At 40.0% G+C, this 9739-nt stretch overlaps 1 long non-coding RNA gene across 1 annotated transcript; it reads right to left on the bottom strand.

The window, feature by feature from the left end:
- Window positions 1-7099: 7099 nt before the first annotated feature.
- Window positions 7100-8925, bottom strand: LOC130456515 (uncharacterized). Its single transcript, XR_008915506.1, has 2 exons — window positions 8672-8925; window positions 7100-8507 (listed from the first exon to the last, which is right to left on the bottom strand). It is a non-coding gene; the product is annotated as an uncharacterized LOC130456515 (long non-coding RNA).
- Between the last annotated feature and the right edge of the window lie 814 nt (window positions 8926-9739).

Genomic DNA, 9739 nt, shown 5'->3' with positions numbered 1-9739 from the left:
GATCCAATGAAACATTCTCTTCCTTTTCAACCAAAAGTGGGTTCTCCTTTGTGAATAGAGACATTGGCTGTTACAGAGAATTAAATATTTGCACTTTTCTTCTATTAGCTAAACACCATCATCCTATCAAGAAGCCTAACAGATATAAAATAAACTGGCTTGTTTTTGTCATTGTTTTTCTATATCAGCTCCTAAGGAAAGCAGATGGGATACCACCATGAAAATTGCAAATTCAAATGGCTAAAGTAAATACCATATTGTTGGTTGAGTGGGAGGGAAAGGGGGGGATGCAGAATGCTAAACAGGCTTAGCAGGGCTATATAGCAAAAGGAAGGTGCCTCATATAGCAGAACCTTAGAGAAGTGGGTTGATGCTTGGTGCTACCTCAGGCACATGGAATCACCAAACCTCAGAATCAGAAGGAATTTCAGAAGCCAGCAAGACTCTACTAGACATGAATCCCACCAATGACCTACCTTACCCAATGAGCTGCCGTCTAGCCTTTGACTCAAGACTTCCAATGAGGATGAAAGACACAACTTTCTAAAGCAAAAATTCAACTCCTGAGGCAACTAGTTGACATAGTGGATAGAGCACTATATTTGGAAACAGGAAAGCCTGGGTTCAAATCCACTTCCAGATACCCATTAGCCACATGAGCCTAGGCAATCTCCTTAACCTTTGTCTGCCTCAGATTCTTTTTCATCTGTAAAATGAGGATAAGAATAGCATGTGCCTCCCAGAGTTGTTGTTAAAATGTAAAAATGGGATTAGTAAATACATTAAAGAGTTACATCAATGTTAGCTATTATTGTACTCTTGGACAGCTTTCCACTGTCGGGTAGTTTTTTCCTGACATCAAACCTTAATTTACTTCTGCATGATTTCTACCCCTTGCTCCTAATTCAGTCCATCTGGGGCCAAACAGAGCAAGATTTATCACTCCTTATGGTGTTGGATTCTTTCTCAAGACTAAACATTCTCAGTCCCTTCAACCAGACTTAATTAACCATAATCTCAAGGACCTTCATCACCTTAGTAGCCTTCTTAGACACTCAACAACTTACCAATGTCCTTGCTAAGCATGATATCCTTCCAGGAGTACCAAATGCCTCCTTTCTTCCCATCAAAGTAAACGATCCTTGAGTAGTGTTTCAGTGTATTAAGTATGGGTCTTTTTACAAGTATTATTGCTCATCTTCCTCTATCATTTTCCTTCGTAAATGTTGCCTCATCATCCATGTTATCTTTCTTTTCAGCTCAGTTCTCTACTTAATTCACATCAGAGGCCTTGTTATAAAAGATGGGAGCATAGAGAATAGAAATAAGTAAGATGTAATATAATATGTACTAGTATATGAATATAAATATAAATATATAGATAAATGTAAATATATATTAATTAATACAAATAAGAGGAAAACACAGGAGAAAAGAAAAGAAAAAATGGGGAAATATAGAGAACTGGTGATTTTTTATCTGAGCTACTTTTGTTCTCATAGTCCAGGCCCTTATTTTATAGAGAAGAAAACTGAGGCCTAGAAAGGGAAAGTGATTTGTGCCTCAGGTGGTAAGTGCCACAGTCTTGGTCTGGACATGAAATCTTATCATTTCAACCAACAAATAAACATTGAGTAAGCCTATGCAATGCACTGTACCCCATGCCAGGATACAAAGATTAACAATGACGGTTGCTGACTCTGAGGCAGATTGAAGGATGCGATAAAAAGAATAGGTGGATATTCATGACTCAATGATGACTTGGAAGGAGGACTCCAGTGGTGAGTCCCTTGAATCTATACTTGGTCTTGACCTGTTTTGCATGGTTTTCAATAAGTGGATAAAGACATAGATGGAATGCTTATCAAATTTATATGTGATCCAATTCACTGCTATATCATCCTCCTCTCTTGAATTTCTAACCTCTTAATTATTTGGCTGATTACACTCCACCAACCCTCAACCTTAGATCACTCCATCATTTGCCATCTTTACTCCTATACACATGCTACTAAAAGATGGTGGAGAAAATCATGCAACCATTTCAATTAGGTCCACTACAAATTTATGTTACATGATCTCAACTGGGACCTCATTACCAAGAGTCAATGCTATACCTTCCTTATCAATGTCCTTATCCCACTTTCCATAGTAGCTCTTTCAGACTTTTTTACCCCCCTTCAAGTCTCCCATGACTCTCCCTTTCCTCATACTCTCAGCTGAAAATCTTGCTATATGTGTGTATGTATGTATTTATGTGCATACACTATATCTATATCACCTTACCTTCTGTTTTGGAATTGATTGATTCTAAAACAGAAGAGTGGCAAGGGCTAGGCAATTGGGGTTAAGTGACTTGCCCAGGGTCACACAGCTAAGAAGTATCTAAGGTCAAATTTGAATCCAGGACCTCCTATCTCCCAGCCTGGTTATCTATCCACTGAGCCACCTAGCTGCCCCTTGCCTTATATTTTAAATAAAAAATTGAGACCACTTGCCATGACCTCCCTTTTTTATTTCATATCGTTCATATGCCATCTGCCACTAACTCTCCCTTTACCCCAATTCTCACATGATAGGGTGACTTTCCTCCTTACCAAAGCTCAATCCTTCTCAATCTACTCAAGCAATCCCATTCCATCCCAGACTTTTCCTTCTGTCACTTCTTTTCAGCCTCTCCCTGTCTACTGGCTCATTCCCTATTGTTTACAAATATGTTCATGCCTTCCACATTCTGAAAAAATAGAAACCCTCACTCAATCCTTCTATCCTTGCTAATTATCATCCTATATCTCTTTTGCCCTTTGGACCTAAACTCATTGGAAAAGCCATCTCTAATAAGTACCTCCACCTTCATTCCTCTCATTCTCTTCTTAACCCCTTACAGTTCAGCTTCCAACCATATCTTTCCACCAAAGCTGCCCTCTCCAGTTACTAATGATCTCTTTGTTGCCAAATCCAATGATCTTTTCTCATCCTCATCTCTGCAGTTTTTGACACTACCAATCACCCCCTCCTTCCTGACACTCTCGTTTCTCTACATTTTGGGGGTACCACTCTATTGTTTCTCTTCTTATGTATCAGATCATTCCTAATTCTACTTTACTGGATCCTCCAGATCACTCAGAGGTATCTCACAGGGTTCTCTCCTGGACCCTCAACTCTTCTCCCTCTTTATTACTTTACTTGGTGATCTTATCAGTTTCCAAGAATTTAGTTACCATCTCTATTCTAATGATTCTCAAATCTACCTATCTTGCCCTAACCTCTCTGCTGACCTTCTTCAATCTTGCATCTCTAAATTCCTTACAGAAATCTCAAACTGGATTTTTAAGTAGATGTCTTAAACTAAACATCCAAAACAAAATTCATTATCTTTCATCCTAAACCCTTCCCATATCTTACCTTCCCTATTATTATTTGTCCTTCATTTTCAAAAGGACCAATGACATCATAGGATGATGTCTTGACTTGCTCATGGATTAAAATTAAATGAGGCAGAGTATCACAGTCATCAGACTCACTCTTTCTTCCAGGGTCATCAAAGTCCAGTGACAAGACAAAAGTCAGGGTGAACGGCAATGGCCTGGGATGCAATGGATGACCTTGGCATCTTCCTTGTCCAACCAAGTACTAAGCACTCTACAGAACCTATTTCAGTTGTCTTCATGGCATTTGGAACAAATTGTTTTCAACTACTGATTCTGCAGGAGAAATTCTTCACATGCTTGTGTAGACATCCAAACTAACTCACTGATGGGTTTGTGTACTACCAGTTGCTCTCAGCCTGGCTTAATCCATTGGCTAAGATGGTTTTGCTGGGGTGTTGCCACCACCCATGCTATAGTTTCTTGAAGAGTTGAATGCCAGGTGGACACCAAAGGTAGATGAGTAAACTTTAAAAGGGTTTAGCAAGCCCTTATATCAGAGGTACTAGTCCTCCTTTACCACCCATACTCAACTCCACTCTACTTAAATGAAAAGGGGCAGCTAGGAAGTATAATAGATAGAGTAGCAGACCTGGAGTCAGGAGAACCTGGGTTCAGATATGACCTCAGCTATGTCCTAACTTTGTGACCTTGGGCAAGTCACTCAATTTCAATTGCCTAGCCCCTGTTGTATTTCTATCTTAAAAGTGATAATAAAACAGAAAGTAAAGGTTTTTTTTTAAATGGGGGGAAATTATAAAATGCCTAATCAATCAATTTAATCATAGAATTTAAAAGGTTTTGACCTGGAAATGACTACTGAAAGTGTATGTTTAGAGTGCTAAAGAAACTTGGCCAAACATCAGGGATTGCCCATAAATTATGAAGATAGTTGATTTCTAGAAATTAGAGCAAGCCTCATGTTATAGCTGAACCCCTCTCCACCACCAAAGAATTCTCTGGGTTGGGGATAGTAAAAGCTCCAGCTTCAGGAGCTGAGAAGCTGGATGAAGCTTCTCAGCCATCAGGAGCCAAGAACAGATGAACACAAATTTTTCATGCTTTAAGGGGAACTCCTTGAATATCTCAAAAATGAGAGAAAAGGGCTTTTTTGCAGCCAGGAACAATGACTTGCCTTTCTACCATATGTACTCTATAAGCTTGAGCCCACTTTCTCCTGGCCTCTGTATGTAAGACAGAGAGCAGCAGATATTTGGCATGATATTTTAGAACAACTATTACTATTCTACGATTTCAAGAAAATCTCCCATTCTAAAAACTTATGACTGGATGGCTAAAATGATTCTCAACTAATAATCTTGAGGGGAAGCATAGCAGTAATGACTTGAGTCAGTGTCATTAGAGAAAGTCACCCCATTTCCCTTCAACATATACCCATAGAACCTTGAGAGGAGATATAACTCTCCTACACCTAAGTACTAATGACTCATTAACAAGAATGGGAGTTGGGATTAGGCTTCTCAGAGGTTACATGGGCTACATATGTGTTGAATATGACATAACAGGAGAATATAAGCTCTTTGAGAAAATGTATTATTTAATTTTTGTCTTTGTATAGTGATTACCTAGCACTGTGCCTTGCGTATATTAGGTACTTAATAAATATTTGTTGAGTTGACAAAAACCTAGTATAATTTTAGATGGCTGGGAAATGAGAAATGATTTTTCAATAAGAAAGGAAAGAGGCACTCATTATAATTTGGTTAGGAGGACTAAAGCTTGTAAGGATTAAATTAGGAGCTCTGACAAAATAAGAAAGCAGCTTTTAAAACTTAAGTTTTAATAAGAAAATAGTAGAGTTGTAAATTAATATTATCCCTTTAAGCCAGAGAAAAGAAAACTTCTAGCAGCTTTTAACAATTAACAATTTGGTTCAATTAAAATAGAGATAGTAAAAGGATATAGTAAAATGAATGAAGGAAGAAAATATAGCAAAGAGGTAGAGAAAGAATATTTCCTAATGTCTATACTAGTTATCCTATAATTACTACCTAAAACTGCCTATATCTACCTATAACTGCCTATAACTACCACTAATAACAACCACCCCACAAAGTTCCAACCCAATCAACCAGCAACCAAAACCAACCCAATCACTGTTTAATCTAACCCCAATTAGGTCTGTCAACAAAGACCAGCCACCTTCCAAAAAGTTCAAGGAAGGGAAAAAAACCTAACAGGCCCCCCCCCCAAAAGCCAAAAGTCTAAAAGGCAAAAAGCCCTCTAAAAGTTAAAGCAAAAAACCCTCTCAGTAAGCTCAGGCCTGCCTTTATATTCCAAAAACTAAACACCAACCCCCAAAGATCAACTCACACCCAGCAGTCAACTTCCCCACAACTGACAGCCCTGTCAGCAACTAACAAGAGGACCAACTCATACTGGCCCCTTTTATAACCTTCTCCTACTTCACTTCCTGTCTCTATGTTTCCTACTTCCTGTCACTGTGGGCTAGTTGATCCCTACACATCTCTATGGTAAGAGAACCTTCAAGTCCCCCATTAAATTAAAGAAATTAAAGAATTCCTTTTTACAAGATTGAATCATTCATTGGCTTGGCTTCCTATCACCTGTGACATACAGAGTCTAGCCTATGGGAAATTACTGCTTCCAAGGTCTTATGGAATTCCCAATGCCCTGGGAACAATCTGACCAAGAGTTGCTACACAAGAGACACAAGACATGAGGAGTCTATTTTTAGCCCTTTTCATCCTTTGTAACTAAATTAATTTTTATTGCATTTTACAGTCCACGATTATTTTACTGAGTTCCAGTCCTGAATGTGAATCATTGGTTCTGAGTATCTGAGAATCATTAGGACTGAGTAAAAAAAAAGCCTGTCCCAGAACAGTCAAAATGAGAAAGGGAAAAGGGGGTTGACAATCACACTGTCCTCTGCCATAGTTGATCACATTTTGCATATTAGATGAAGTTCTAGATGCCACTTTTTAGGGAGGATGTTAATAAGGTAGAGAACATCCAATGATAACTGTCCTTTTAAAGTACTTCTAGATCATGTCCATGACCATCACTTATAGGTACTAGGCAGGGGTGTGCTAATAAATGTTAAATCACATCTCTGGGGAAAAATATATGCATGATGCATTAAAAAAAAAACAATTTATGTCTTCGATTCAATACTGGGTATTAGTTCCAAGACAGAATAGTGGTAAAGGATAAGCAGGGAGTGGTTAAGTGACTTGTCCAGGGTCACACAGCTAGAAGGTATCTGAGGAATCAAGTTTGAACCCAGGACCTCCTGTCTCTAGGCCTGGTTCTCTGTACACTGAGCTATCTAGCTACCCCTCCCCTATGATACACTTTTAAATTTAATCTGCATCATTAATTTTTTCTGCATCATCTATTTTCTTTCTTATTCTCTCTCTCTTTCCTCCCCCTCTTTCCTTCTCTTTTTCCTTATTTCTTTCTTCATTTCCTGACCTTCTATCTTAATATCCGTTCCAAGGCAGAAGAGAGATAAGGGCTAGACAATCAAGGTCAAGTGACTTGCTCAGGAGCACACAACTATTAAGTATCTGAGGTCATATTTGAACCTAGGACCTCCCATTTTCAGCAGGCTCTGTCTACTGTGCTACCTAGTTGCCCCTTTTTTAGCATTTTTTTAATTGTGGATAATAAACAAACAATAAATCAAGCTCAGACTTTCAGCATTTTACCTTCTCTGTGATGATCACATTGAATATTTAACAACTGGCTCTCACAAGCTAATACAAGCCAGCTCCATCCAGCATACCACTGCAATTGGAGTTTTCTAGCTTAAAGAAGATGAGATTAGGGAGGGGAAGAGAAGTAAAAGACATTTTCCTAGTTCCTGGAGGATAGTATTGGGAGCTAGAGGTAGATAATATAGAGAAACAAAATTTGGCTTGATGTCAGAGGGGAAAATCTCTAACAACAAGAGGTATACACGAATAGGAATGGACTACTTCTGATGAAAATAGACTTCTTCCCTCATTGGAGATCTTTTTAAAAAATGGATGATTATTTGGGAGAGACAAGAATTCCTGTTTAGGTATGGCCTCTAAGGTCCCTTCCATCTGTGAGATTCTACAATTCCATGAAATGTTTACTGAATTGAATTAAATCACCAAGTTGGCAGTAGGATGATTTGGGGGTGGGAGGGCTGCAAAAACTCTCAAAGATCATCTTACTACACCATAGAATTCTAGATCAAGACCTGGAAGGGACCTCAGAGTTCATGTAGAGCCATTCATTCCTTCATTTTACAGATGAAGAGTTAAGTGACTTGCCTGGAGACCCATAGGTGGTAAGTATCAGAGGCAGGATTTGAACCCAGGTCCTCTAACTTTAGACTCACTATTCTTTCACCTGTACCAAGTTGCCTCTCAAGTCAGAGAGAAGTTGCTGCTTATGTGGGAAGAAGTCTCCATGCTCTTGAGACCCTCAAGTATTAAAGTATCTAAGTGCCTAATAAATTAATCAATAAATATTTATTAAATACCTACTCTGTCACTGTGCTGAGTGTTGGGGATTCAAATACCAAAAAAAAAAAGTGGAGGGGGCACAGTTCTTGCTCTCAAGGAGTTTACAATCTAATGGTGGAAGGTAACACAAAGGAAGCAGAAGTAGATTGGGCTGGGGAGAGAAAGTTCTTGCCCATGAAGTCAGGATGGAGAAGTCCAAAGGCATGTAACCATGTGAGAAACAGAGATAGCTGGCCTGGGGCTGTTCCTTTAATAGAGGTTTTAGAGCTAAAGGCTCTATCCTCTAACCAGAGGGCCAGAAGGTACTGATAAGTGTGAGCACCAACTTGTTACTTGAAGCCTTTTTCTTCCTAAATCCCATCTCTGGACAACAGTCCCAGGAAAACATCCAGAAACATCAGCAGAAAGATGAGTGCCTCTCTTTGGATGAGTGTCCAATCAGAAAGAAGGGATATCAGGAAATGATGGAGTCCAAAACCCTCTCCTGGGCCAGGAAACCACCCAGGTCTGTGGCGAGTCCAAAGGTCCCCCAGGGAAGGCTCTGCAGAGTGGAAGCTGGATCCAAGCAGAGGTCTGTGCAAACATCCACACCACCCTGCCAAGACAGCAGAGAGACTGCTCTAGGCAAACAAACACACAGAGGGAGCTTGCATCCACCAGGCATCCCTTCCCCCAGGATGAGCTCATCAGCTCAGTGGGGCTGGCAAGGAGGAAAGTGAGAAGGAGTCAGTCTCCTGACAGAAATTTTTTAAAACTCACCTACGTGACACAGGAAATGGTGAGTCAGTAGCTGCCACTTGGCTCTTCTGAAGTTAGCCCAGAGGCAACACAGATCATCCTGTTAGACTGAGCCTTCTGCCCCCTCCAGAGCTTCTTCATCCATGTCTCACTGAGAGAAGAGGAGAGAAAAGAATCAGACCGGGGTCCCAGCTGACATCCAGCTCACAGGGCGAGATCTATACCCAGAATTGATATGAGGGCACAGTAGTGTATATAGGTTACTTACTCCTTCCTTCAAGGAGCTTGTTGGAAACAACATTTAGAAAAATAAAATCACCACAGAGACAGGTTGCCCTAAAAAAGATAGGCCAGTTGAATAGCAAAGTGGGGGATGCCCAAGGGACAGTCCCATGCTTCATTCAAACACACATAATGTCTAGAGAACTCAAGGAAGGCCCTCCAGCATCTTAGGTGGACCCCATGTGAGGGAAGACTTCCCAAAGACTGGAGCTTTCCAAATGCTGAATGTACTGCCTAGGGAGGTTGAGGGAACTTCAGAAGGGCATGGACCAGAGTGCCTCATGATGAGAAGCAGCATGATGGGTTTCTGGTCTCCACTATAGAGAAGCAAATGTATCAATGAGATGACAGATTCATCGGCATCGGAGGGTCAAATTATCCATGAAACAAGCCAAATAAGGGAACGGAATAGCTTCCACCTGTTTTTATATGATTTGTACAACTTTCCTAATGAATCATTTGGATAGTCAGGATTGGGGGGGGGGAGGTTGGAAAACTGCCAAAGTACAAGTATTCTAAGCATAAATATAGCAACTTTCCAAATTCCACCCCACCCCAAGTATGTAAATTACCTCAAGCCATATCTCGGGGAAGGAGAATATGAGAAAACATACTTTTTCCAAAGGAAAAAAGATTCTCATGGGTTTAGGGATTTGAGGCAGGGTTTGTGTGTGTGTGTGTGTGTGTGTGTGTGTGTGTGTGTGTGTGTGTGTGTGTGTGTGTGTGTGTGTGTGTTTGGGGTTGGGGAGGTTTTTTATGGTCTTTTTTCTTTGCTTGTTTTCGAATGCTCATTTTTTGTTCAAATAA

The sequence above is a fragment of the Monodelphis domestica genome, chromosome 1 (genome assembly GCF_027887165.1).
Source record: "Monodelphis domestica isolate mMonDom1 chromosome 1, mMonDom1.pri, whole genome shotgun sequence".
In the NCBI taxonomy this organism is placed as follows: domain Eukaryota; kingdom Metazoa; phylum Chordata; class Mammalia; order Didelphimorphia; family Didelphidae; genus Monodelphis; species Monodelphis domestica.
The sequence above is the reverse complement of the archived record's forward strand: the minus strand, read 5'-3'. Positions and strand labels throughout refer to the sequence as shown.